General features: G+C 44.7%; 1 protein-coding gene and 1 long non-coding RNA gene across 4 annotated transcripts in view; both read right to left on the bottom strand.

Annotated features, from left to right (window-relative positions):
• Positions 1–25,745, bottom strand: part of RNF44 (ring finger protein 44) — a 123,985-nt gene extending 98,240 nt beyond the window's left edge. For 2 of the 3 annotated variants that reach the window (XM_077326341.1, XM_077326342.1), the window contains exon 1: positions 25,490–25,745. The gene's annotated coding sequence lies outside the window, so the exon portion shown is untranslated. The remainder of the gene's footprint in view (positions 1–25,489) is intronic. The other variant, XM_077326340.1, reaches the window with a different exon arrangement.
• LOC143832231 (uncharacterized) overlaps positions 18,701–27,754 on the bottom strand; it is a 41,964-nt gene continuing 32,910 nt past the window's right edge. The window contains exon 3 of the long non-coding RNA XR_013229152.1: positions 18,701–23,019. This is a non-coding gene — a long non-coding RNA (uncharacterized LOC143832231). The remainder of the gene's footprint in view (positions 23,020–27,754) is intronic.

Below are 27,754 nucleotides of genomic sequence, written 5' to 3'. Positions count from 1 at the left end.
CATGGTTTTAATGATGTTTTCATTTGTTTTAGTTATTTTAAGAGGTTTTATTTGCTGTAAATAACCCATCTAGTCCAATCAGGTCAGTTCTTGGAGGCTAAACAGGGTCAGTCGTGGTCAGTAGTTGCATAAGAGACCACCAAGTAATACCAGGGCTTCTACATGGAAGCAAGCAGCAGCAAACCACCTCTGAATGTTTCTTGCCTTGAAAACCATACAGGATTGCAGGGTCAGTTATGACTTGACAGAAAACAAAATGCTTTTAATCTGTTAGGAGTTTTGGTGGCTCTGATGAGGGCAGATAGGCAGGATATCAATTTGGTAAAAAAAACCAAATACAGCATGGATAAGCATATTTCAGTTTTGCATAGTGTATTTTATGGTCCGCCAATATGTCTTAAATTTACAAATAGGTGTGCATATTCAGGATCAGTGATCCTCAGATTTTGGCAGATAACAGGGACCCCTATTTTGATTTACACATTTTGCAGATCCAGGCCCTTCCCTTCTCCCTCATATGCCAGGCATGCCTCCCCTACAACAGAGAGACCTCCCACCAAAAAGAGCATGAGGAAAGCCACACATGCCCCTTGAAAGCCTCCATCCACCAGTATTTTCAGAAATATACAGTACATATATTAAAAGCCAATTTAAGAAAAAATGTATTTTGCTTTTTACATGGCCTTCAAATTCATTTATTAAACATCAATTGCTAATTGATTCCACAAAACAAAAAGTCCTATTTGGCCTCAGCCTCTAACTGGAATGGATTTTGCACTGGGGACAGTGAGACACTTGTTGGTTAAGAACTTCTAGAAAGAGGGGCCTGAAAAAACTTTCAAAGCTGCTTACAGAAATAGAGGAACAGCAGCATGACACAAAACCTCAGCTTCTAGTATTTGACTGAAAACCACCACTGGATATTATGGTCTTATTACCGACATCTCACTATTTCTATTGTGAAATCTTTTTCATTGGATAAAATGAAACCCATGTCAGTTTTATACTGAAAGTAACTATTTGTTGTTTGTTTACTTTATTTGTATATTGCCCCTCTCAACAAGAAGTCAGACATACAATTCCTTTTAACAATAACCACAGTAAAACAAGATAGATTCAAGTGGGTAGCTGTGTTGGTTTGAAGCAGCACAACAAAACAAAATCAGAGTCCAGTGGCACCTTTAAGACCAACAAAGATTTAGTCTGAGGAAGAGTGCTTGGACTCGAAAGCTCATGCCTTGAATAAATCTTTGTCTGTCTTAAAGGTGCCACTGGACTCTGATTTTGTTTTGTTGCACAATAAAACAAAACAATGAATTAGCATAACGTTAAAAGTATAGTTAAAAGCAGCCATCAGCACCAATGATGGATAGCTGTTCGCCTGTTGAAATGATAAATTGAGGAGGTGAAGAGTGTTGGAAGGAGGAGGGAGGGAGGGAGGAAGGGAGGCCCAGCTTGTTGTTGTCCTGATTGGCCCCAACCGCAAACCTGGCAGAAGAGCTCTGTCTTGCAGCTCTATGGAACTAATTCCATCAGAGCCCTGATCTTCCTGGGGAGCTCATTCCACAAAGCATGAGCCAGGGCCAAGTATACTTCTTTAGGGCCAAGGATCCTCAGCCGGTTGGTGTTCCTTGGCTGAAGTGCTCTCTGGGGAATGACTTCAGAAAGCCAGTCCCTCAGGTATGCAGGGACCAGACCACATAGGGCCTTAAAGGTTAATACCAAAATGTTGAACCAGATCTGGAACTCGACTGGTAGCTAATGCAGCTGCTGCAAGACAGGTCTTATGTGGGCTCTCTACAGTGTTCATGTGAGGATCTGGCAGCTGCATTTTGGACCAGCTGTAATTTCCAGAGCAGAGTCAAGGGTAGGCCCTAGACAAGGTTTTTTTTTTTATACAAGTTTTTTTTATTTTCATAAAGATAGAAATATAGAATGCAATACGAGTTATTAATACAAAGAACAGTAAAATATAGAATATAATCATCATTTGAAAATGTACGACCCCACATTAACTACACAATGATATAAACTTTTGCCCAAAACTGAGTCTAAGAGCCATCCACATTTCCACTACATTTAAAAAAGAAGGCCTATTTAGATATACAAAAGAGAAGTTGTTAATAATCAACCTACTTGAGAGATCGTAGACCTCACGTTAACTGCTTGATACAATCTAAGAGCTATCCTGACAGATATTTCTAGGTTTAAGTTAGATGCTTAACATTAAATATTTCTTGTAGAGCAGTATGAGTTTTGGCCCTGTATCAATACTCTAATGAAGGGAAAAGAAAGTAGGGCTTTGCCTTAAAGATGTACAAAAAAAAAAATTATAAGAGGATTTCATAGCTTCTCCTTATCCTTAATACAGATACCTCTACAAAACAATTTATACTTGACCCATTCTGAGAGCCATCCAGACAGGTATATTTTCAGATTTAAGTTGGGAGCTTAACATTAAACGTTTTCTACAGATCAGTGTGAGCTTTGGCCCTATAACAATACACTAATAAATAAAAAATAAGGGGGGAAAACCCCGTTTTATATTTCCAACACTAACGATTATATTACCTATATGCCTACAAAAGAAAAGAAACAAGAGAGAAAAAAAACACTGCTTCCCCTTTTTCATAAAAATAGAAATATAGAATACAGTATATGTTATTAATACAGAGAATAGTAAGTTTCCAGGTTTAGATTAAATGCTTAACATTAAACATAGAATAATATGAGCTTTCGGTTTTCTTAAGGGGGTCTCATCTCGAGGCTTGCTACATCTTGTCGTTCCCGTAGACTTATATTCTGTCCCATTGACCTTTGGAGAAAGTGCAGTTGTACTCTTTCCCGCAGAATATGCATCGATAAATCTTGAGGCCGTTGCACCTCCTGGACTCCAGTATCAATACAATTTTTTTCCCAAAGAGCTCCTTTAAATCGGTTACTTTCACTACAGATCCATATATCTTTTGATTGATTTTTGTACACTGTTGCTTTGAGATGGCTGTATGTCTTTTTTAAAAGGGTGTCCTTATCTGGGCTGCAGAACTCCGACATCCCCTTTTCCGTCTCCAGAATTTCAGATTTCTCTTCTACTGTTGGTTTTCCACCTTGTTTAGAGCTGTCATCAGCCACTGTTATTGATCCATCATTCCTTTTGGAGACTTCTTCCTTGCCATCTTGGATCTCCTTGAAGAGGTTTTTGACCAATCCTTCTGTAAATGCTTTGAAATCTTGGGTTTGTTTCTCTATTAGATGAGCCAATCTTTTTAACATAGACTCTCTCAGTCCTACTTGTTTTTTGACTTAAAAAACAACAGCCAACATCAAACAATTTTACAAGTGGCCAGTAGAGGTCCTCTGTTTTATCCTCTAACGTTCCGGCACAGGCATGTGACGTATTGAAGTCAGTAAGGCAGATATTCTCGTGCTGGAACAGAGTCCTCCTGAGATCTTCCCATTCACAGCTCTTATCTCTTATCTCCGAAAACCAAAACAATTGCAGTAAGAGCTTTTGCCAATTAATTTGAGTTGATTTGACTCCTTCTTCTGCTTAGTTAGGAGAATTAGCCTGCCTCATAATGAGGTGGCTTCGGGCAGAGCAGAGTAAAAGGAAGGGGGGAACAAAGGGCTTTGATACAGGAAGAGAGACGGAGAAAAAAACGAGAGATACTTGCAGTAAATGATGTTTTGGAACTCAGCCGATGTCCTCCCCTCAGTTCACGACGTTCATTTGCAGTAAATCGTCGTGTAGAGTTGAAGCAGATGCTTTAAGATTAAAGAGAGAAAAGAAAGTCCGAGATAGAATATGGCAGTCATCCTCTGGACCTGAAACGCTGACAGCCTATAATCCAGGGAGATATACTCCCTAAAGGATTGGAGACGGCCCCAAGAGCTTCCTGGGTAGAAAGGTGAGGTGGGGTTTGCGTACCCCTCCTCTTTTCTGCCAATTGCTTGCGCGATTGACCCCTGTCAGGCTTCAAAGATAGCAGAGCAGATGCCTGCAACCCTCTCAGAACGACATCTTAGCCAGAAGTCCGGCCCTAGATAATGTTGACTATTTTAAGACTATGTCTTTGGTGCTATTCAGACAAATTAGAGTATCTAGGTCTATGGGTTCCAAGCAACCAAGCAGGGCATTTTCTGGCTAATAATATGGAAGTATCTGCAGGTGGCAACAGTTTTATGTACTTTTTGAATGGGGGGATTAAATTCTGCCCTGTTAACCAGAGTTTTCCCCTCCTAAAAATGAAGTGTTCCCTTTTTCATGTAAGCTGCATGGTATGAGAGAAGCCTCTCTCCCTAAAAGGACTCACCCCTGGAGTACCTTCATGGACAACCCCATCCCCAGGGTCCCGAGAGCAGAATTTTGAGATATATCCAAGATCTCCAAATGGCAAAGACATTAACTAATCTGAATGCTGAATATCCTGAATATACAGCTCCAGGACACAAGTGGTGCCTCGTTGGATGAGATCAAGGTCCTCCAAAACCAGTATTCCACGCAAATGTCTCAGCAGTCAGGAGGCAGCAGGTGGCCCAACAAAGAAGATTCTGGCTGCCCATGTCAACAGATTGTAAACTCTGCCTGTAAACTCTGCCTGTATAGGCTGTTCCCGCCCTCTAAGCTGGCTTTACATACACTCATTTGTTATTTCTTCAGAACAACTGTATACATGTCTCTTTCCTCACTAGCTAGAAACAGAGGCTGTTCAATTCCAGACTTCCCTCAGCACATCCTTCCTAAGACACCATCTGCTCCTGCTGCTGCAGAGGCTTTCCATGACCCAGTTCAGCAGAAGGATTAGATTGGGTGGATACCATCATCATGTCTTGAAAATTCTCTGATCTCATTTCATTTTTCATTTGTGTTAATTTGGGTTTGTTCTCCAGTTACAGGTGGAATTTCCTCTCACCCTATACTCCATCTTCTAGTCTTGCCACTTGCCCCCTACTTCAAGGAATGGTTCTGTATTTATTTCAGAAATATTAATAGAAAAGAAGAGATGCAACACAACTGCATAAACCTAGTTTAATATGTTATGAAGTCAGAAAAATGTACTGGCAATATATCACATATAAGATGTAATTGTCTTATGAGTTGATCAAGTTTTACTTTTGCTGAAGACCTTTCAGTGGCAAACCAGCAAACCAGTGAAAAACGCACAAACACACAGTCTCTTGTGTGCTGAGAATTACCTTCTGTTCATGTGAATTAATCTGCTGCCATTCAGAATTTCCACAATGTGTTTTACTGCTTAAAGAGTTAGTTCCTACTATGGGAGTTATTCAAGTAAAGCTGATGCTCGCCAGAATGACCTCCTTAGAGCCAACCTAAATACTTTCTAATAAGCAAAGTTTGCCCAGCAACACAGGTAGAGAACCATAAACAGGATTCTGTATATTTTGTGCAGCTACCAGGTGAGGGGGGGAATACCCATGGAAAATTATACAGGACACAATTTCATTAATTGGGTTATCCTGGCACAACATTTTAATGTTTTTAAAGTGCACACAGCCTTAAAATTAAACATTTCTCCAAACTAAGTCCATTAGTTTTATGGTGACCTTATACAGGATCTTGTCGACTCTCATTAGCTCTTATTCCAGCAACACTGAGGGATGTGTCAGAATAACAAAGGAAATCAGCAAATTGGACTTTGTTAGTCAGGGCTCAAAGTAGAAAAGAGCAGCATCTGCTGGTGCTGTATGCCAAAAAGCAAGCAAACCACTGCTCACAGCAGCCCAACACATCTGGTAGACAAGTGCCCATCTTTTTCATTTCTTCCAGTCCCATCTATTTTCATCACTATTTCATTCCCCTAACAAGTTCATAAAATGGGACTAATTAAATCACTTTTAAAACTCCCTTCCACTTATACCAAGAAAACCATAGCTCCCCTCACTCATTAGCTAGGCTATGGGTAGCGCTGCCTGATCAATGCTTTGCAGCAGGCCAGTATCTAAGATGGGCAAAGGGACCACCACAATGGAAGTCTTTTGTCCCTTTCACAAACCACAAGTATTTGCTTTTCCTCTCCCCCCCCCTCTCATGTATCTGTTAAATGGGAGACATAAACAATGCTGTTGAGCAGCAGCTGCAAAGAGAACGTCACTAGCTTTACAAGCCAGATTTAGTGCCCAATGAAAGCTTTTGTCATACCCAGGTGCTGAAGGGAGGGGGGAGACCACAAGGTACTGAGATGCAGTATTAAGGGCTCCCCTTGGCTGCATTAGCATCCCATTGAGCATGGGAAAACCTTTATCCCACAAATAGAGATTCCCACCTAAATGATCTACAGCAACAGTGACAGTTCTCTTTCCCAAGCACTGGGGGGGGGGGGTAAACCCTTTCTTTCACACAGACAGCCCCCCAATCTCAAACAACTCCTCACCCACAACAATGCAGCATCGAATGTGAGCACTGGTACTAGAGCTTGCAACAAACCCAGGTGCCAACTTTGCAGCCAATGCCACAATTACTCTAATGCCACAATTACTGGACCTAACAACATCACCTATACCATCAAAGGCTTATACAATTACTCATCCACAAACATTGGATATGCCATCAAACATTGGATATGCCATCAAGTGCCAACAATGTCCCTCTGTTCTCTACATAGGGCACAGGTCAAACCCTCCGCCAAAGAATTAATGGATAAAAGTCTGACATCAAAAACCACAAAATTGAAAAACCTGTAGGGGAACACTTCAACCTTCCAGAACATTCAATAAGGGACCTGAAAGTAGCTATTTTATTGCAAAGGAACTTCAAGAACAGGCTAGAAAGGGAGACTGCAGAAATGAAATTTATTATAACACTCAAAACTATGACATACCCTGGACTCAACAAGGACATAGGTTTTTTTGTTCACACTATTCATGCGAACCTTGTTTAATTCTTGTATCCATATTCCTCACAATTTATTTTATTTGTGATAATGTGACTGTAAGGTAATGGTAATGGAATGGAATTTTACGTTTAACCCCCTGTTCTTGGGATGAGACAATTGCCAGCAATTCCCTTACAGGAATGTTTCACACTTGTATGGTGACAGATGGGGCAAACAGCAAATGGTGAGGTGGGAGCCTTTGATCACTGACAGAGTTTTATTTCGCCTATGTTTTTGTGAACTACAACTGAATTCCAGGGGATTGATTGGCTATTTTGGCAAAGCATTATCATATAGCTGTATCGGGATGTGTGACAAAGTTTACTAATTTAACAGAATTAATTTTTTGCTATATATTCCCACTGTCATGTAGGGAGTTCTTAGTCTGATGAAGAGTGTTTGCACTCAAAAGCTCACGCCCTGAATAAATCTTTGTTGGTCTTAAAGGTGCTACTGGACTCTGATTTTATTGTGCTACTTACCAACACAGCTACCCATTTGAATCTATTTTTGACTTTATCCATTTGTTCACTTCTTAGATCTAGAGACATGAAAGGTGAGGGTGCCAGCTGCAACTTCCAACCTCATAACATGTTGGAAGTGAATCAGGACAGAGATTAAGGGAACTAAATTAAAGAGCAGACTGGCGAAACTGGAGTAAGAGACTGCAGCACAATGACATAATGAGTGAATTAATTTCTTCCATGTTACATGGAATGAGATTTACCAACAGATCCTGGTTATAAAATCTATGGAGTAGAGGTGCATCATCCCATCCTCACACATACACACACACACACACACACACACACACACACACACACACACACACACAAAAACAGGTAAGAAAACACTGCCTGTGAGCCAGCACAGTGTTTCAGTATAATTGGCTTCAGGTGCTGCAAGGGTGTATTACTTTACTTGGAGCTCCTTGGAGGAAGGTATGGGATCTACAGAACAACAAAAAAAGAAATGTAAACTTAGCACAGCCTATTTAGCAATATCATACCCACATGAGGCATGTTTTTCAGGCTCCAGAGGTTGTCCCCAAAATCACTTGTATTAGCTCTCCCTCACATAAGATGCCAGTTTGATCTTGCAGTTTCCATCTTCACCAAGGCAATTAGGACAAAACTAAGCCACAAAGACCATTGTTGACTATCTTTGCCTATTCAAAACAGCTAGAAAACCCAGTGTCAATGATACAATCTGCCTAAACCTGGAGAACAGCAGAGTTGACTTTATGCTTTGTAATTAGCTAGTGCTATATTGAGAGGAGAGAAGAAACACAAACAGATCCTTAATTCTTAGTTTGGTACTTTGGAATCATAGAATCATAGAGTCATAGAGTTGGAAGGGGCCATACAGGCCATCTAGTCCAACCCCCTGCTCAACGCAGGACTAGCCCTAAGCATCCTAAAGCATCCAAGAAAAGTGTGTATCCAACCTTTGCTTTAAGACTTCCAGTGAGGGGGAGCTCACCACCTCCTTAGGCAGCCTATTCCACTGCTGAACTACTCTGACTGTGAAAAACTTTTTCCTGATATCTAGCCTATATCGTCGTACTTGAAGTTTAAACCCATTACTGCGTGTCCTCTCCCCTGCAGCCAGCAGAAACAGCATCCTGCCCTCCTCCAAGTGACAACCTTTCAAATACTTAAAGAGGGCTATCATGTCCCCTCTCAACCTCCTTTTGCAAACTTGATGAGTAGTCCCTCCACCCCCTCATCTAGATCATTAATAAATATGTTAAAAAGTACCGGGCCGAGCATCAAGCCCTGAGGTACCCCGCTACTCACCTCTCTCTAGTCTGATGAAACACCATTGACAACAACTCTTTGAGTGCGGTTCTCTAACCAATTCCTTATCCACCTAACTATCTGAAAATCCAGATTGCAGTCCTTCAATTTATCCATCAGAACATCACGGGGAACCTTGTCAAAAGCTTTACTAAAATCCAAGTAAATGACATCAACCGAATTTCCCCGATCCAGCAAACCTGTTACTTGGTCAAAAAAGGAAACCAGGTTGGTCTGGCAGGACCTGTTGGAGACAAATCCATGCTGACTTCCTTGGATCACCAAATTGTCCTCCAGATGTTTGCAGATCGCTCCCTTTAATATCTGCTCCATTATCTTCCCCACAACAGAGGTCAGACTCACTGGTCTGTAGTTTCCCGGGTCATCCTTCCTCCCTTTTTTGAAGATCGGAATAACATTTGCTCTCTTCCAGTCCTCCGGGACATCTCCAGTCCTTAAAGAGGTTCCGAAGATGATGGACAAGGGCTGTGCAAGTTCTCTGGAAAGTTCTTTGAGTACTCTCGGGTGCATTTCATCCAGACCAGGGGATTTGAACTCATCCAGTGCAGCTAAATGCCTCTCGACAACCTCTCTATCCATGTTAACCTGCCACCCAGACACTGTCCTTTGGCTATGGCCATCTCTAGATGTGCCTAAACACTTCGACCTGTGGGAAAAAACAGATGTAAAATAGGCACTAAGCCTTTCTGCTTTCTCTGCATCTTCCGTTAGAGTTTGTCCATCCGCACCCAACAGTGGGCCTATTGCCTCCTTCACTTTACGTTTGCTCCTCACATAGCTGAAAAATCTTTTCTTGTTACAATGGGCTTCCCTGGCCAATCTTAGCTCACCTTCAGCTTTGGCTTTTCTTATGATTGATCTACAGTGCATAGTAACCTGTAGGTACTCTTGTTTAGAGCTCTGTCCTTCCCTCCATTTCCTGAACATTTTCCTTTTCTTTCTTAGTTCTTAGATGAAGTTCTCTGTTCATCCAAATAGGCTTCTTAGAGCTCCTGCAGTGTTTTCGTCTTTCTGGGATAGTCATTGATTGAGCATGCAATAGCTCCTGTTTGAGTAGCGCCCACCCTTCACATGCTCCCTTCCCTTCCAGCATTGTCGTCCATGGTATGACACTCATCATGTCTCTGAGTTTATTAAAGTTTGCCCTACGAAAATCCAACATCCGCGTCTGGCTACAAACTTCCTTGCCTCCCCATCTCAAAAGGAATTCTATGAGGACATGGTCACTTCCCCCTAGGGTCCCCACCTCCTTCACCTCATCCACCAACTCTTGCCTGTTGGTCAGTATTAAGTCCAATATGGCTGAACCTCTTGTGGGTTCCTCTACCATTTGATAAATGAAATTGTCAGCCAGGCAGGTCAGAAAGTTCCATGACTGAGGACGCTTTGCAGAGTTTGTTTCCCAGCACACATCTGGGAAATTGAAGTCACCCATGATGACAAGGTCCTGCCGCTTGGATATTGTCTCAAGTTGCTCACAAAGTGCAGCATCCACATCCTCTCATTGGTCAGGTGGTCGGTAGCAGACACCAACCACCACACTGTTTGTTTTTCCCTCGCTTATTTTCACCCAGATGCTTTCCACTTAATGAATTAATCTGTAAGTATGGAAGTGTGCTGTCTGTCATACTATGCCTACACAAGTGACCTGCACAAGTTATGGTTAGGTTAGGAGGAGGGAGTGCACAGGGATAAGTTGAAGATGAATGTACACCTGCTTCCCCACTTCAGGACTTGACTCTGAAGAAAAAGAGTGGTGTATTTGTGCAAACACACTCATGGCTCCATGTTAGCCATGGGCCCAATTTGTCATGATTGACCAAGCTTGTACAGTTTCCTTCCACTATGACACTGCAGATACCCAGCACCACTGCATAACACCACTCAAGTTTCAGTCTGCAAAAACAATAATGCTTCTGTAAATACTGAAGGGCACTATCCACCAAATAAACCTGTGCTCTCTTTTTACTAGCACATCAGTCAAAATAGCTCTGTGAACTATTAGGGCAGGAATCCTCAATCTTTATAGACGTGAGCCAACAATGGCAAGGCAGCATGGAGGGGCAAGTCATGACATTGTGGTACAAGTCTGAGGAACATGAAAGAAAATAATAAGGGATTATCTCAAGGTATAAGGCCATGACAATTGGCAGTGGATCAAGAGAGGAATCACAAAGTGAACACTAGAAGGGGTACCAGAGCGAAGAACAAACCAGCAAAGCAGGTTCAGAGACTACCCACTTCTTGTTCTCTTCCGGCTAGGCACTGTCCAGTCTGGTCACCCCAACAAGTTAGTCCCTCAGTGTTTCCACTGTTCGGATCCCATCCTAACCATGGAAGAAAGGGCTCATGCTGCAAGCATGTGTGTGGGGCACTGGAGATCTGGCCAATGGGAATGCATGGTGGTGGAGAGAAAGAAGATTTTGCAGGAAAGGAAGGGTGTAAAAAAAAAATCCTATCTATCAAGGAGTGGCCTTGCCTCACATCTTCCTGCTTCTCTCATCCAAAAGGCAGGAGGCACGATGCCCTTGCTCATGCATATACAGTGGCAGCAGTTCCTTCAAAAAAGCAAAAGCAAATGCTTATTGAGAATATTTTTATGCTACCTTCTCCCCCAGAAGGGTTGCCAAAGCAGCAAAGATCAAAGCATTATAATTCAGTAAAAACTATCACCAAAACCAGGGGAGGGGGCCAATGACAGTTATTAGGACTAGCCTAAAAAAACAAACAAATCCTATTAGCGTGTCCTTACATGTCAGTCTTGCTGGGCCTGGCAACAAAGAGAACTGTGGGTATTTCTGTCTCCTGGCCTTTGTGCACTGCCTTAAATCTGACTGAATACTTCTGTTGGGGAGGGTTCATGGCTCAGTGCATGACCTTCTGCTTCACCTGCAGAAGCTCCCTGTCCAATCTTGGCATCTTGTGTTCAAAGATCTCAAATAGCAGATGCTGGGAAACCACCTTTATGTGCCTGATATCCAGGAGAGCTGCTCACTGCTAGCCAGGGTAGTTAGTACTGAATTAGTCTGACCAGTGGTCTGACTTCATATACTCTTCATTTAATTACTACACCAGCAGATGTCCCATAATTATAAATCACTATTACAAGTTCTAGTCTACCACACATCCTTTATGTCAAATTGTACAGTATGTCTATTTCCCCTCCAACAAACAGGCCCTTCCTACCCTTTCACAACATAAGCACACAAGAAGCAGGAATGGGCAGGGGGGAGGGGAAGAGATTAAACAAAAGCAGCCAAGATTCCTTAAAAGCAAGCAATTTTATTTGTAGCATTAGGCTTTAGAGGCACCAGCCCACCTCACTGGATGTATAAAGCAAAATAAGAAACAGTTATTTCTCAAGCCAAAAGGACTCAATAGCAAAAAAAGTACAGCTCCCTCCCTTCAGGGAACCAAGTACCTTGCTAAGCAAGCAACCAAAGGTGACAGACAAAAGCTCTTGGCATTATTCATATTTTTAGATGCTGCTGTGCAGCCAGACTTATTATTTCCATTGCAATTATTATCCATATAAAGCACTACATAGACATCAGGAACCTGAATACTCACCCTCCAGCTGGAGCTGGCAAACTACAGGATTGCAGCTGCTTTTGCTCTTTTTGTTTAACGGGCAGAGGGGAAGAGGATAGGAGGGCAGCAGACCACAGTGGCAACCATACAAAACTCATTCACACAGTCTCTCTGAGGCCAACAGGGAACCAGGTAATCCTTGCCACCTTCCAAAGAGCTAACACTGAATTGCTTGTGGTCACTATTTACTGGGATGATGGGGGCCTAAATGAGATTGGTGTTGGCCAAATATTGACAAGGGGGCATTTTGTTCTATGGCAAGTGAATCTAATGGCGAATCCTATTGGTCCCGAGCAATGAACAGTGGACACGTAGGGCTCCTAGTTGGGACAAACTGGCTCCCCTATTGATCAGTGGCAATTAGTAAACTGCCCAAGGCAATGATTTGCCACTGAGTAGTACAACGGAGCAATAAGACTCATCCCCGCAGTAGTCCAAATCTCTTGTCCTTCTGTCTCTTGGATTTCACATTAGAATGAAGTGGAAGGCGAAGAACAAGTAAGACTACAATAGGAAGGCAAATTAATTTCAGTGCATGACAAAAGGCATACAAAGATTTGCATATCAACAGATACAGACAAGCCACAGCTGGCTGAGTTGAAGGCATTTTCATTGACATTGGTTCAATGTTCGTATGTTGCAGAAAAATAAAACAGGAGTTTGGTGACGCTTCAAAAGACCCCAAATCAGACAAGCAGGTATGGAAAGATATTAGAAAGAGATTTATTTATTTATTTACTCCGTTACTTACACTTATTATATTTGTATACCACTTTCTCCGAAGGCTCAGGGCGGTTCATATAAAATAGAGCAGAAACCATACAGATAACTTAGATAACAATAATGAATGAAGTGAAACAAGCAACACGGAACAGTAGAAAAAATGTGGGAAATATTAAATTAATTCATACTGATAGCCCAGTGGGTTGGGAGGAGTTATGGTGAGTGCCATAGGAGGGGGCTCAGGAGGAGGGCCCTTGGGAAGTGATGGCACAGGTTGACCTCAACCAAATGCCTGGTGGAGGAGCTCCCTTCTGCAGGCCCTGCAAAACTGTTCCATCAGGACCCTGATCTCCTCTGGGAGATTGTTCCACCAGGTGGGGGCCAGGATGGAAAAAGCTCTGGCCCTGGTTGAGGCCAAGTGAGCTTCCCTGGGGCCAGGGATCACCCGGAAGTTAGAAGTGCTAGAGCGTAAGGCTCTTCGGGGGATGTAAGCAGAAAGGCGCTCCCTCACGTACACTGGGCCCAGACCATTTTTGCCTTAAAGGTGATGAACAGAACCTTGTCTGATCTGGAATTCAACCAGAAGCCAGCGCAGCTGCTGGAGGATGGGCTGAATGTGGGAACTCCGATGTGTTGCTGTGAAGACCGTGGCAGATGCATTCTGGACTAGTTGCAGTTTCCAGATCAAAGTCAAGGGCAAGCCTGTGTAGAGAGAGTTACAGAAGTCCAGCCTAGAGGTGACCGTCGCATGGATCACCGTGGCTAGGTATTCCAAAGTCAAGTAAGGCGCTAGTAGTTAGGCTTGGTGAAAGTGGTAGAATGCCAGCCATGCTACCATCACGACCTGAGCCTCCATTGAGAGGGAGGCATCAAGATCATGCCCAGGTTCCTGGCAGAGTGGGCCACTGATAGCTGCACTCCATCCAGGTTGGGTAGGCATGCTTCCTCGCTTGGGCCCTTCCTCCCCAGCCACAGGACCTCCATCTCTAAAGGGTTGAGCTTCAGACGACTCTGCTTAAGCCATCCCATCACTGCTTCCAGGCAGCTGGCTAATGTTTCTGGGGAGAGTCAGGGCAGCCATCCATCAGTAGGAAGAGCTGGATGTCATAGAATCATAGAATCATAGAATTGGAAGGGGCCATACAGGCCATCTAGTCCAAACCCCTGCTCAACGCAGGATTAGCCCTAAGCATCCTAAAGCATCCAAGAAAAGTGTGTATCCAACCTTTGCTTGAAGACTTCCAGTGAGGGGGAGCTCACCACCTCCTTAGGCAGCCTATTCCACTGCTGAACTACTCTGACTGTGAAAAACGTTTTCCTGATATCTAGCCTAAATCGTTGTACTTGAAGTTTAAACCCATTACTGCGTGTCCTCTCCTCTGCAGCCAGCAGAAACAGCATCCTGCCCTCCTCCAAGTGACAACCTTTCAAATACTTAAAGAGGGCTATCATGTCCCCTCTCAACCTCCTTTTCTCCAGGCTGAACATTCCCAAGTCCCTCAACCTATCTTCATAGGGCTTGGTCCCTTGGCCCCAGATCATCTTCGTCGCTCTCCTCTGTACCCTTTCAATTTTATCGACGTCCTTCTTGAAGTGAGGCCTCCAGAACTGCACACAGTACTCCAGGTGTGGTCTGACCAGTGCCGTATACAATGGGACTATGACATCTTGTGATTTTGATGTGATGCCTCTGTTGATACAGCCCAAAATGGCATTTGCCTTTTTTACCGCTGCATCACACTGCCTGCTCATGTTTAGTTTACAATCCACAAGTAACCCAAGGTCTCGTTCACACACAGTGCTACCTAGAAGCGTATCCCCCATCCAGTAGGCATGCTTTTCATTTTTCTGACCCAGATGAAGAACTTTACACTTATCTTTATTAAATTGCATCTTGTTCTCATTTGCCCATTTTTCCATTGTGTTCAGATCTCGTTGAACTCTGTCTCTATCTTCCGAAGTATTTGCCAGTCCTCCCAATTTGGTGTCATCTGCAAACTTGATGGGTAGTCCCTCCACGCCCTCATCTAGATCATGAATAAATATGTTAAAAAGTACCGGGCCGAGCACCGAGCCCTGAGGTACCCCGCTACTCACCTCTCTCCAGTCTGATGAAACACCATTGACAACAACTCTTTGAGTGCGGTTCTCTAACCAATTCCCTATCCACCTGACTATCTGAAAATCCAGATTGCAGTCCTTCAATTTATCCATCAGAACATCATGGGGAACCTTGTCAAAAGCTTTACATCCGCAATATATCCGCACATATCCGCACATCCTGTGTTGCTTGCCAGGAGCAAAAATTAAAGATGTTTCAGAACGGCTGCCCAAACTCCTCAAATCTACGGATTGCTACCCATTTGTGATGGTCCATGTGGGTACGAATGACATGTCCGTGAATACCATCGCTCCTATTAAAAAAGACTATCAAGATCTAGGGAGGAAGCTCAAGCAAATGGGGGCACAAGTGGTATTCTCTTCAATCTTGCCTGTCAAGGGAAGAGGAATGCATCAGGTGAGGAAGATAATGGAGGTGAATCAGTGGCTGCGTAGTTGGTGCCGGCAGGAGAGATTTGGTTTCTGGGACCATGGGATAGGCTTTCTTGAGGAAGGCCTACTAGCACCTGATGGACCGCACTTATCGAAACTGGGGAAGAATGTGTTTGGCAGGAACCTGGGGAGATTCATCAGGAGAGCTTTAAACTGAAGCAACAAGGGGAAGGCGACGTTCAGCATGGGGAGTGTAAGGAAGGAGACCGATCGAGGGCAGCCCAACCAGGAAGGCCAGCTTATAGGGAACCAAAAGTAAAAGGATTCAGATGCCTTTATACTAACGCCTGAAGCATGGGCAATAAGAAGGAAGAGCTGGAACTTCTCATGCTGATGGAAAGGTATGATCTAGTAGGCATCACAGAAACTTGGTGGAATGATTCTCATGACTGGAATGTAATGGTGGATGGATATGAACTGTTCAGAAAAAACAGAATAGATTGAAGAGGTGGAGGACTGTCACTGTATGTGAGGAAAGGGCTTACCTGTCAGGAAATTCTAGTGAAGGAGAGTATACAGTGGAAAGCATCTGGGTGAAAATAAGTGAGGGGAAAACAACAGTGTGATGGTTGGCTACAGACCACATGACCAACGAGAGGATGTGGATGCTGCATTTTGTGAGCAGCTTGAGAAAATATCCAAGCGTCAGGACCTTGTCATCATGGGTGACTTCAATTTCCCAGATGTGTGCTGGGAAACAAACTCTGCAAAGCGTCCTCAGTCATGCAAATTTCTGACCTGCCTGGCTGACAATTTCATTTATCAAATGGTAGATGAACCCACAAGAGGTTCAGCCATACTGGACTTAATACTGACCAACAGGCAAGAGTTGGTGGATGAGGTGAAGGAGGTGGGGACCCTAGGGGGAAGTGACCATGTCCTCATAGAATTCCTTTTGAGATGGGGAGGCAAGGGAACTTGTAGCCAGACGCGGATGTTGGATTTTCGTAGGGCAAACTTTAATAAACTCAGAGACATGATCAGTGTCATATCATGGACGAGAATGCTGGAAGGGAAGGGAGCATGTGAAGGGTGGGCGCTACTCAAACAAGAGCTATTGCATGCTCAATCAATGATTATCCCTGAAAGACGAAAACACTGCAGGAGCTCTAAGAAGCCTATTTGGATGAACAGAGAACTTCAAGAGGAACTAAGAAAGAAAAGGGAGATGTTCAGGAAATGGAGGGAAGGACAGAGCTCTAAAGAAGAGTGCAGATGGACAAATTCTAATGGAGGATGCAGGGAAAGCAGAAAGGCTCAGAGCCTATTTTACATCTGTTTTTTCCCACAGGTCAACGAGTTTAGGCACATCTAGAGATGGCAGTAGCCAAGGGATAGTGTCTGGGTGGCAGGTTGACATGGACAGAGAGGTTGTGGAGAGGCATTTAGCTGCACTGGATGAGTTCAAATTCCTGGGCCGGATGAAATGCACCCGAGAGCGCTCAAAGAACTTTCCGGAGAACTTGCAGAACCCTTGTCGATCGTCTTCGGTACCTCTTTAAGGACTGGAAATGTCCCGGAGGACTGGAAGAGAGCAAACATTATTCCGATCTTCAAAAAAGGGAGGAAGGATGACCTGGGAAACGACAGACCAGTGAGTCTGACCTCTGTTTTGGGGAAGCTAATGGAGCAGATATTAAAGGGAGCGATCTGCAAACATCTGGAGGACAATTTGGCGATCCAAGAAAGTCAGAATGGAGTTGTCTCCAACAGGTCCTGTCAGACCAACCTGGTTTCCTTTTTTGACCAAGTAACAGGTTTGCTGGATCGGGGAAATTCGGTTGATGTCGTTTACTTGGATTTTAGTAAAGCTTTTGATAAGGTTCCCCATGATGTTCTGATGGATAAATTGAAGGACTGCAATCTGGATTTTCAGATAGGTGGATAGGGAATTGGTTAGAGAACCGCACTCAAAGAGTTGTTGTCAATGGTGTTTCATCAGACTGGAGGGAAATGAGTAGCGGGGTACCTCAGGGCTCGGTGCTCGGTCTGGTACTTTTTAACATATTTATCAATGATCTAGATGAGGGGGTGGAAGGACTACTCATCAAGTTTGCAGATGACACCAAATTGGGAGGACTGGCAAATACTCCAGAAGATAGAGACAGAGTTCAACGAGATCTGAACACAATGGAAAAATGGGCAAATGAGAACAAGATGCAATTTAATAAAGATAAGTGTAAAGTTCTGCATCTGGGTCAGAAAAATGAAAAGTATGCCTACTGGATGGGAGATACGCTTCTAGGTAACACTGTGCATGCTCAATCTATGACAGGGGCATCACATCAAAATCACAAGATGTCATAGTCCCATTGTATACGGCACTTGTCAGACCACACCTGGAGTACTGTGTGGAGGCCTCACTTCAAGAAGGACATAGATAAAATTGAAAGGGTGCAGAGGAGAGCGACGAGGATGATCTGGTGCCAAGGGACCAAGCCCCATGAAGATGGGTTGAGGGAATTGGGAATGTTCAGTCTGGAGAAAAGGAGGCTGAGAGGGGACATGATAGCCCTCTTTAAGTATTTGAAAGGGTGTCATTTGGAGGAGGGCAGTTTGCTGGTTCTGTTGGCTGTAGAGGAAAGGACACGCAGCAATGGGTTTAAACTACAAGTACAACGATATAGGCTAGATATCAGGAAAAAAAATTTCACAGTCAGAGTAGTTCAGCAGTGGAATAGGCTGCCTAAGGAGGTGGTGAGGTCCCCTTCACTGGCAGTCTTCAAGCAAAGGTTGGATACACATTTTTCTTGGATGCTTTAGGACAGTGGTCCCCAACCTTTTTATCACCGGGGACCACTCAATGCCTTTTACTGAGGCCTGGTTGGGGGGGGGGTAGTTTACTCCTCTACTCTCAACCACTGCCCTAGCGCTCTCTGATCGCTATGGTTATATTTAAACATACCTTAAAAATAAGATACAGACACGCCACAACAATGAAGTGTGTTGTAAAGGGCTGGGGGGGATGAAGTAAAGGGCTGGGGGGGGAGAAGGCATTCTTCGGGGCCCACCTCCAATTAGTCGAAGGACCACATGTCTTTCGTGGCCCACAGGTTGAGGATCGCTACTTTAGGATGCTTAGGGCTGATCCTGCGTTGAGCAGGGGGTTAGACTAAATGGCCTTTATGGCCCCTTCCAATTCTATGATTCTATGATTCTATGATATGCTTGTAAATCTACATATAAATAACCAGTAGGATGCCCGTGATATGCATATGAAGTAAACTCTGGCTCACTAAAGTTTATGCTGGAAGGGATTTTGTTAATCTACTTGTGGGGTCTTTCGCTGACCCTCCCTGGGCCACACCCCTCTCAGCCTTTGTGCCTGACTTCTCCGTTGCAACCAGGAAACCACGGGAGCCAGAAGACTGATGCAAACGCTGTTTATTCTTCCACCAACGATCACAAGTGCTGTGCTTTCTTCCCCCTCCATCCCATAATTATTCTTCAGCTCTTCATGGGTTAACTCAGCGGCTTGACTTTTTCCTCCTTTTCGGCTGGGCCGAGTGGCTGCGGCTTGACTTCTTTGTAATGGGAGCTCTTTGTCACCGCTGTGATTCCCATCTCACCCCCCTCCATTGCTCCCACCCGGACACTACTGCCATTGGATTGTTGTATTATGTCATTGATGGGAGTTCATAGCCAGTAGAAAAAATAGGATACAACAAATTGTCCTGAATTGACATATAACACAAGGCTTGCCCATACAAAGAAAGTAGTCTGAGGTAATGCTTTATCAATTCATCACCAGTTGGGAATGAACCATATCTACATGGATCGCTTACTCTTGTGACTGGATCTTTTGATTCATATTACAGTAATGTGAAACTACTTCTGGCCTTTTTAATCTCCCCTCTCCTCAACCCTTATGTTTGTACCTATGTATCCATATACATTTTTCTGCCAATATGATGTAATATTCTTGTATGTGACAAACTGGGTTCTGATTCATGAAACCTTGTGGTGCACATAAATGGGTTAATTTTTGAGGTGCCAGTAGGCTGTTTTGGAATGCAACAAACTAACTCTGTTACCTTTGAGCCAGGTGGTGTAGTGGTTAAGAGCTTCAACCAGCTGAGTGACCTTCAGCTCGCCACAGCACTGCTAAAGCAATAATATCAGGGCTCTCTCAGCCTCACCAATCTCACAGGGTGTCTGTTGTGGGAAGGCGACTGTAAGCCACTTTGAGACTCTTATTAGAGAAAAGCGGCATACAAGAACCAACTCTTCTTCTTTCTGGAATGTTTCCTTATTATGATTTTTATCATTATTTTAAGGATTATGGGGATGTTAAATTTAGCCTTTTTCTGTTTTTTCAGCTAAAATGATCTCTACTAATGGATCTACTCAAAGCTATTACAAAGTACATGTTGAAAGTCTGTTTCTTGGCATACTTTCTACTAGGCATACGGCCATATCTTTAACACTTTGTTCCTATAATATTTTGGAAAACCCCTCCGGGGCAGAGCCTGTCTGGGGCTCTCCGGCAATAAGGAGGTGCGTGCCAACTCCTGATTGGCCAGTCCCCGCTCCCCAGAAACCCAGCAATTACTTTCCTCCATTTCATCCCTGGACGTCGCCGGGAGCCAAGGTAGCCCTCACTGGCCATTCCACGGCACCGAGGGGTGGCCAGTATTCCCAGGGCTCCCGCTATACTTTGCATGGCCTGCTTGCACCCACTGGGGGCTGGCTTCCAAGGACAGAGGGGAGTGGGTCCTCCCAAGCCTTTGCCTGGCCTTGGGAAAGCACAGTGCGGCCTCTCCCCGTGTTACCGGGGCATCCCAGGGCAGAGGGGAGGGCCATTGCCCAGATGCTCCTTGAGCTCTGTGCCGTCACCCATGGGCTGCTTGGGGCTTCAGGGGGTGGAAGTGGGGGTGGCCAGCTGCACGTGTCCTGCCTGCTCCTAGCCGCGTGGCTCATCAGCTGCACCAGCCGCTAGCCACCCCAACTGGCCAAGGGAAGCCCTCTTCCTGCTTCTGCTGCTGTGGAGTGGCACCTGGAGAGTGCCATGCCCGCTGGTCCATGGGAGCTGTGGACGTCCCCACGCTCAAGCTGCCAACTGCGCAGTGCATCTCCCCCAATAGCCACCCAGCCGCTCTGAAAGGCTGCTGCACTGGCTGGTGGACTGCTGGCGACCGGGCTGCTGCTACCAGCCCGCCATCACTCGGCAGAGCAGGTGAACTTGCCACCCAACTGCTCCTCCTCGTGCTTCATGCCTGACTGTGAAACAGTACAGATGCACTGGGACAACAATGGCAATAATAAATCAAGGAAAAGTTGTCTCTCTTCAATTTCAGTTGTTTCTTTAATCCTTCATATAAGTTCCAACGCGTTTCACCTGTTGGCTTTATCAAGGGACAAATATGAGTGTTTCAAACACACTTCTTATATGCAAAAAACCTGTCTCTTGGACAGTATGTATGGTCGTATTAATTGCAGCTCTGAACGCCATTAGCTAAATGCTGCGATTAATACGACCTTCACAATTGTGTTTTTCACTGGAACCTATCCATCCCAGTTCATTTATTTTTGCTCATGCCTGAGCACACTCCGGTCCCGCCAACCATCCTCACCCTGGAGACTGGGATAGAGCTAGAGCCCTGGCCCGGCCCAAGAGCACACTTACCTTCCCCGGTTCCTTGAGAAGGGATGGGGAGGGAAGGCAACGAAAGGTGCTCCGGACCTGGCCTGAGCTGCCTCTCCCAACGCCTCCAACTCCTCCTGTTGCCCGGCTAGCGCCCGCTGCATTCCAAACTACAATGGGCTTTTTTGCTAGTATATAATAATGTACAAGGAAGCACTAAAATCCAAGAAACAAAACCTTGAGTTCTTGTATAAACAAAGATTTACATAACTAGTTAGGGATATTTTAAAAATATATTGGTTCAGAGAGTTGTCTACTATAGATTCTACTGATCTAAAAATTATAATATAATCTTTTTTTTAAAAAAAGAAAGCCAAACAATCTCACCAAAATTACAGATTCCTAGCCAAAAGGTCTGAGTTAATAAAAAAATAATAAGTGACGGAGTACTCAAATAAGGGCCTGCAAAAAAGAGCTCTTCCGCCAAGCATTTGGTTGAGACCAGGCATAACCAACAGTGACTGAAGGGCCCCTGCTCCCTCTCTCTCAGAACGCCACCAGAATGCTCTGGACCTGTATGCACTGTTGCACTGTTTACACTGTTTATATTGTTACTACTATCATTAATATTATTGTTCGGTTATTCATGTTATTGTGCATATGTTCCATGTTTCATGTATTATTCATATGTTCCATGTAAACCACCCTGAGCCTCTGGAGAGGGCGGTATATAAGTAAGTAAGTAAGTAAGTAAGTAAGTAAGTAAGTAAGTAAATTACTGTCTTGTAAATTCACAATCACTGAGCAACAATAAAATCCAAGGGAAGAACTAAAATAACATTTTAGTCAGAACACAGCAGCTGATTCTAGTTCAGTTGGGTAGGGAAAATACCATCTGAAAGAGAGCCAGTTTTATCAATCTTTTAAAAATGTGTGCTCCACATAGTGCTTTAACATCCTCACAGTTCTTATACTGTTGGTTTCTAACAATTCTTCTCCTGGTACTCAGGAGACCTGTATATCCGCCCATTTAAGTAACCACATATCTGGCACAGTGGGCTTTCATTGGCAAATGTTTATGCCACAAGCAATTTGTTAGACTGAGGTGCCACGAGACTCTGGTTTTACTAGAAATTCTTCTAAAGATGGCAAGGCCTTAATACAGCCAAATTATGCAGAAAGAAAGGCAAAGAACCTTAAAAATGCTTAATAGCTCTTCTTTTTTTGGAACCAAGTCAGTTTATTGAGCATGAGACACAGCACAAAATATCCATTTTTACAGCAATGGACAATGTGAGGGATTATCCAAATACACATAGCAAGGCCAAAAAAAAAGCTTTAGTCTCACTGAGGCATTAATGACAGGCTTCTAGTTCTCATTGTCACTTTTTCCCAAGGTGTGCTTGTCAAATGAGTATTCTGCCATTCCAGATTTTGGTGCTCCCGTTGTGCAGATTGGTTACATGATCACCTAGCTCTTGAGCATCTGACATGCTCATCCAGATACCTTCAATGAAGTCAGTTTATGCAGTTCCAACAGAGGCTAGTTTACATTCTTCTTGAAGTGCAAAGATCACTTCATTGCTGTCAGCCCACTCTCCCAGTCATCACAATCTAGTTTCTTGATGTCTTGTAGGAAAATACGATCACCCCTCTGATTCTGCAGCATCATATGTTTCTTTGCATTCCCTTACTCCTCATGCGACTGGTGCAAATACTTAGCAAAGTTCTTCAGAGCCACATCATCATGGTCAAAGTAGTAGAACATGCTGTGATACATGCAGGAAGCGTATAGCTCCAGGTTGATCTTTCAGTTGATGGCTGCTTTGCAGTCCTGATGGTAGTTCTGGCATACCTAGGAAGGAGACAAAGTCACGGCAGTGTGGCTGTGAGAGTAGCAGTGGGGTGATTCAGCAAAGGAGCCACGCAGGCGAGTTCCATCCAATCACTGTTGAATCAGGAACTTTCTCAAGTCAGTCTTACAGGTTGTTCTCAAAATTGCTGAATATTTTGTTTCATTCAACATTTATCTGGCTCTTTCAAAAGTATCTTTAACTTTTTGTCAAAAATATTTAATGAATACTCCTTCATTAGTAAATTTTGGAAATTCACCTGTATATTTTTTCTAAGACTTATGTCACATTTCCCAATTGCATCTACTGCCCTGTTTCCCAAAACAGGAGGCAGCCTTCCCTAATAATATATGGACAGTTAATTAGGGAAGATGTCCATGGTGTGCATGAGGGAGAGTCTTCCCAATAATTCTGAGTTAGCTGTCTCTATTTCGGAGCAGAATTCCTTCAGTTGGTCTTGAATGCTGTTGGGTAGTTATACAAATATTACCCTACCCAGTTTTTGGTTTGATCTACATCTCATATATTAGTGACAGGACTTCAAAGAAGCCTTGTTAAGAATATCTACTGGAATAATTTATCTCACTTGCAAGTCTATTACAAGTTTACCATATGTACTAAACATGGGGAGGCCTTTTATGAGATGTGAATACATTTATATGTGGCAATTAACTGAAGCTCATTATATTCATCAGAGGTTGTTTGAGTTGATAAAAAAATTATACCCTTAAGGAAGACTGTCAACCATAACAAAGTTAAGCAATTTTTCTGTAATTTATGGATAATTAAAAATCTTGTTTTTAAATTGTATGCAGTTTCACACTTGTTTCCTTAACCCATTCTGGGTACTTGTGTGTGGGGAGGACATGGAATCCATTCTGAAAACCAGTTGTGACATTTAAAATTATCATTAGGACAACTAAAATATGAATCTGTGCTATCCAACTCAATAGTGACTGATCTGTGGAAAAGCAGACAGTTACCATTAACAGAAAATTGCTAAATGGCTATCATTTTAATTATAAAAAAAACATGTAGAGATGATTTGCCTCACTGACTCATCATACAGTTTATTGAACACATTTTGAAATTTGATCCAACAGCCTCATTACATCCCCCCCAAAAAAAGAAAGCCAATTGAAAGGTTTGGACAGGGTCCTCCCTCCTCACTCATATTATGTTGGCTTCTAGATGGGACTGAGTTGCTAAGGTGCCTAAGGAAAGGGCTTTACCTAAGCCTGTGTTGCTGTTCAAGGTGGGGAAGAGGGGCTCAGCAGGCCTATTGCCTGTATTATGGCTGGTGTGGAAGTGAATCCATGGGCAGTCAGTCTTGCTGTCCCTTCAGCCCTTGCTCAGTTGAAAATATGGCCCCCATTAAAAATCTATCTAATATAGATATCTAATATACTGCTGCAACCAAACAGAACTACAAATCCCAACATGCTTCATTCCTCAGTCCTTGCCAAAAGGGACGAGATGCTTTTTAAAGAAACCGTGCTTCCACACATTCATTAGGAGAGCTACATTTATGTGATCCGGCGCTAAGGAGCCTACCGAAACCTTTCATATCCCAGCCGTTCCCAGTATCATGTAAGACGCCAACGAATTTCCTGAAATTCCAGAAGAAACCTCTCACTGCTCCATTTCGTTAGTGCGAGTTCATAAGTGCACACAATATCCGCCCCGTAAGTCTCTGCATACAACCGAGCGTCGGGACACTTCCTCAGGAGAGCCTGCCTTCTTCTGCAGCCCAGCCACGTGAAGCACCGGGGTGGAAAAACTTGTCCGAGCCCCAGCCGGCCCAGCCGAGAAGTTGCCACCTCGGCGGAAAAGCGGCCGGCACAAGACGCGACTCTAGCAGCAAGCGGCGGGCCCGAGTCCGAGCGCCACGCCCAGCTCCGGAAGCCCCGCTCGCGCCTGCTGGGACCGGGTCCTCCATCACGCCCCGACCCGGGAAGTGTCTGCAGCGCCTCCGCTCCAGGCAGCGCCAGCCCAGGCCTCCGAGGGAATAACTCCGTCCGCGCCTCCCTCCCTGGCTGCTTCCGGCCCACGACCCCAAGCCGAGCGCTTCGCTAGCGTCCCGCGCCTCTCGCCCAAGGGCTCCCAAAAGGCCGCCCGACGGCAGGGCTGGGCGCCGCGAGAGGAAGCCGCCTCCCCCCCCGCCCCCGCGAACAAAGAGCTTGCCCCGGCTCCGCCGCCCTTGCACGAAGCAGACGGACCCAGGGCAAGAGACGTGGAGGGGGGACGCCCTCCTGGCTCTCCCCGGACTCACGAGGGTCGGGGGAGGCGGCGCCCTTTCCCCAGGCCCGTGGGCTCCTCCGACAGACCAAGCTCCGCCGCGGTCCCGCTCTGCCCACTGGGCTCCTCGGCCACCCCCACCCCAGCTCCCGGCCCCTCCGCCTCGGCCGGGGCAGACCCGTTTGCAGCCATCCATCTTCGGGGACAGACCGCCCGCCCAGCTCACTGCCATACCTGTCTCGGGCGCCTGGAGCCTCGCGGGCTCAGTCCCCCTTGGAGGTCCCAGTGCGGGCCGTCGGTTCGGATCCGCCTCCTGCTCGCCACCGCTGCGCTCTTTTTCAGCCCGGTCCCCCCACAGCGAACTCCCTGATGGAACGGGCCGCCCTCCTCAGCCACAGCAGCAGCAGCAGCAGCCACCTCCCCCAACCATCGGAGTGGGCCGGTCTGCAGCCACCTCCATACACCTCGGGCGAGGAGAGAATTTCGGGGGAAAGGCCGTATTGCTCCGAAGGGTTTGGGCTTCAAATCCCTCCGGCAAGCTTTCCGGAGCAGTGGCCGTAATGATCGAAACGCACGCGCATGGTGATTCGGTAGAGATCGTTGGGCGCCAGGCGCAGTAGCGCCACTCGGACACGTGGGCCTGTCCTTGCCAAGCGTGAGGACCTCGCTACGACAGTAGGTGCGCTATTGATTGGCAACTGGTGATTGGCAACAAATGATAATCGATTCAGGGACCCGCTTGCAGTCACTTTGCTCCCCCTCATCCCTGCCCATCCAGAGCAGGGAACCATTGATGTGAACTGTACATAGTTTTAAAAGCCTCAAAGTATTGCAAGGTTTCTAAAGTCCTTTGAGTTAATGAACAAAAGCCTGGGGAGGATTAGGGAAATAAGCTTTTTCAAATCAAGTCCTCCTTGCTTCCTTATCAACTTCCCCCGCTAGAGGATTTCCATGTTTTTATCTGCTTTACAAGTAGAGATCCACTGGGTAAAAATGCGGAAGGCATTGGACACTCATGACATGAAGGCACGCGGGCTGGTAATTAGATCCATAACGGATCGTGACCTTTTGAGGGTATTAGATATGCGAACTGCGAAAGAGATGTGGCAGGAACTTGCAAACCTTTATGTTTGCGCCTCGTTAAAGAGCCAATTGTATTTGTCGAAGCGGCTTTATACCGTTCATATGTAAGAGGGAAGCAATTTAAGATCCCATATTGATGAAATTCTATCCTTCACAAAGCAGTTACGCAGCTCTGGAAAGGACATTAGAGATGACAAAGCCAGTGAACACTCAGAAAGGTGTGAGACAGGGCTGTATCCTAGCCCCCTTTTTATTTAACTTCTATGTTGACTCCTTAATTAAATGCTTTCAGAAATCTGATATCCATGCCCCTAAGTTGGATGATAAGAAAATACTAATTCTTATGTATGCAGATGACGCTGTGATCCTTTCACAGACCAAAATTGGCCTGAATCACCCATTGCTTATTTTGAGCCAACAATGCAAAGAAGAACATCTAAATATTAACTATGAGAAAACTAAAATAATGCACTGTAACAACAGGTTTCAGAAACATAGCTGGTATATTGACAAACATATAATTGATCAGGTTAAGTATTTTAGATATTTAGGAGTTAATTTCCAATATAACAATGGCTATTACACCCATATACAATCGGTAACAGATTCCGCAAAAAAAAGTGCTCTAGCCATTCTTAGATTCTTTAATACCAAAGGTGGTAAGTTTATCCCTGCAGCTCTGAAGCTATATTCTGCAAAGATATTAGCGCAAATCCTTTATGGTGCCCAATTGGGTCCTTACAGAAACTATGTGCTGCTTGAAAGAGTGCAATCAAAATTTTTGAGAGATCTTTATAAAACACCTAACTGCACACCAAACGTTGTATTACGCCAAGAATTTGGCCTTCTGAAGGTAGAAACCCATGCTTAGCTAACAACCATCAATAACTGGTTAAAAATTTACCTCCATCCGAAGGGACTAATCCCGAAAATTTAGCAGTCTCATCGCAATTCTCATGGAATAGCAAAATGATGGAAAAAATCCAAACTCTGGGCCTTGATCCAAACCATCTGATGGAAGCCAACTGACGGAATACCTGGAAGAAGTTTCGGTCCTAGACCCATCCCAGTCAGGTTTCTGGCCTGGCCATGGGGTAGAGACAGCGCTAGTCGCCCTGATGGACGACCTCCGTCGCCAGTTGGACCGAGGTGGGTCGGCACTGCTGATATTACTAGACCTCTCAGCAGCGTTCAACACAGTCAATCATGAGCTTCTAGCTCGCTGCTTCATCGATGCTGGAATACAGCCCTTCAATGGCTGATCTCCTTCCTCCGGGATTGTAAACAGAGGGTTGCAATAGGAGAGAAAACATCAGACAGCCGACAGCTTACTTGTGGAGTCCCACAGGGAGCGGTCCTCTCTCCTATCCTATTCAACATCTTCATGCGCCCTCTTGCACAACTGGTACGGAAATT

Source organism: Paroedura picta, chromosome 3 (genome assembly GCF_049243985.1).
Source record: "Paroedura picta isolate Pp20150507F chromosome 3, Ppicta_v3.0, whole genome shotgun sequence".
Lineage (NCBI taxonomy): Eukaryota > Metazoa > Chordata > Lepidosauria > Squamata > Gekkonidae > Paroedura > Paroedura picta.
Note: the sequence above shows the minus strand (reverse complement) of the source record. Positions and strands in the feature narration are given on the sequence as shown.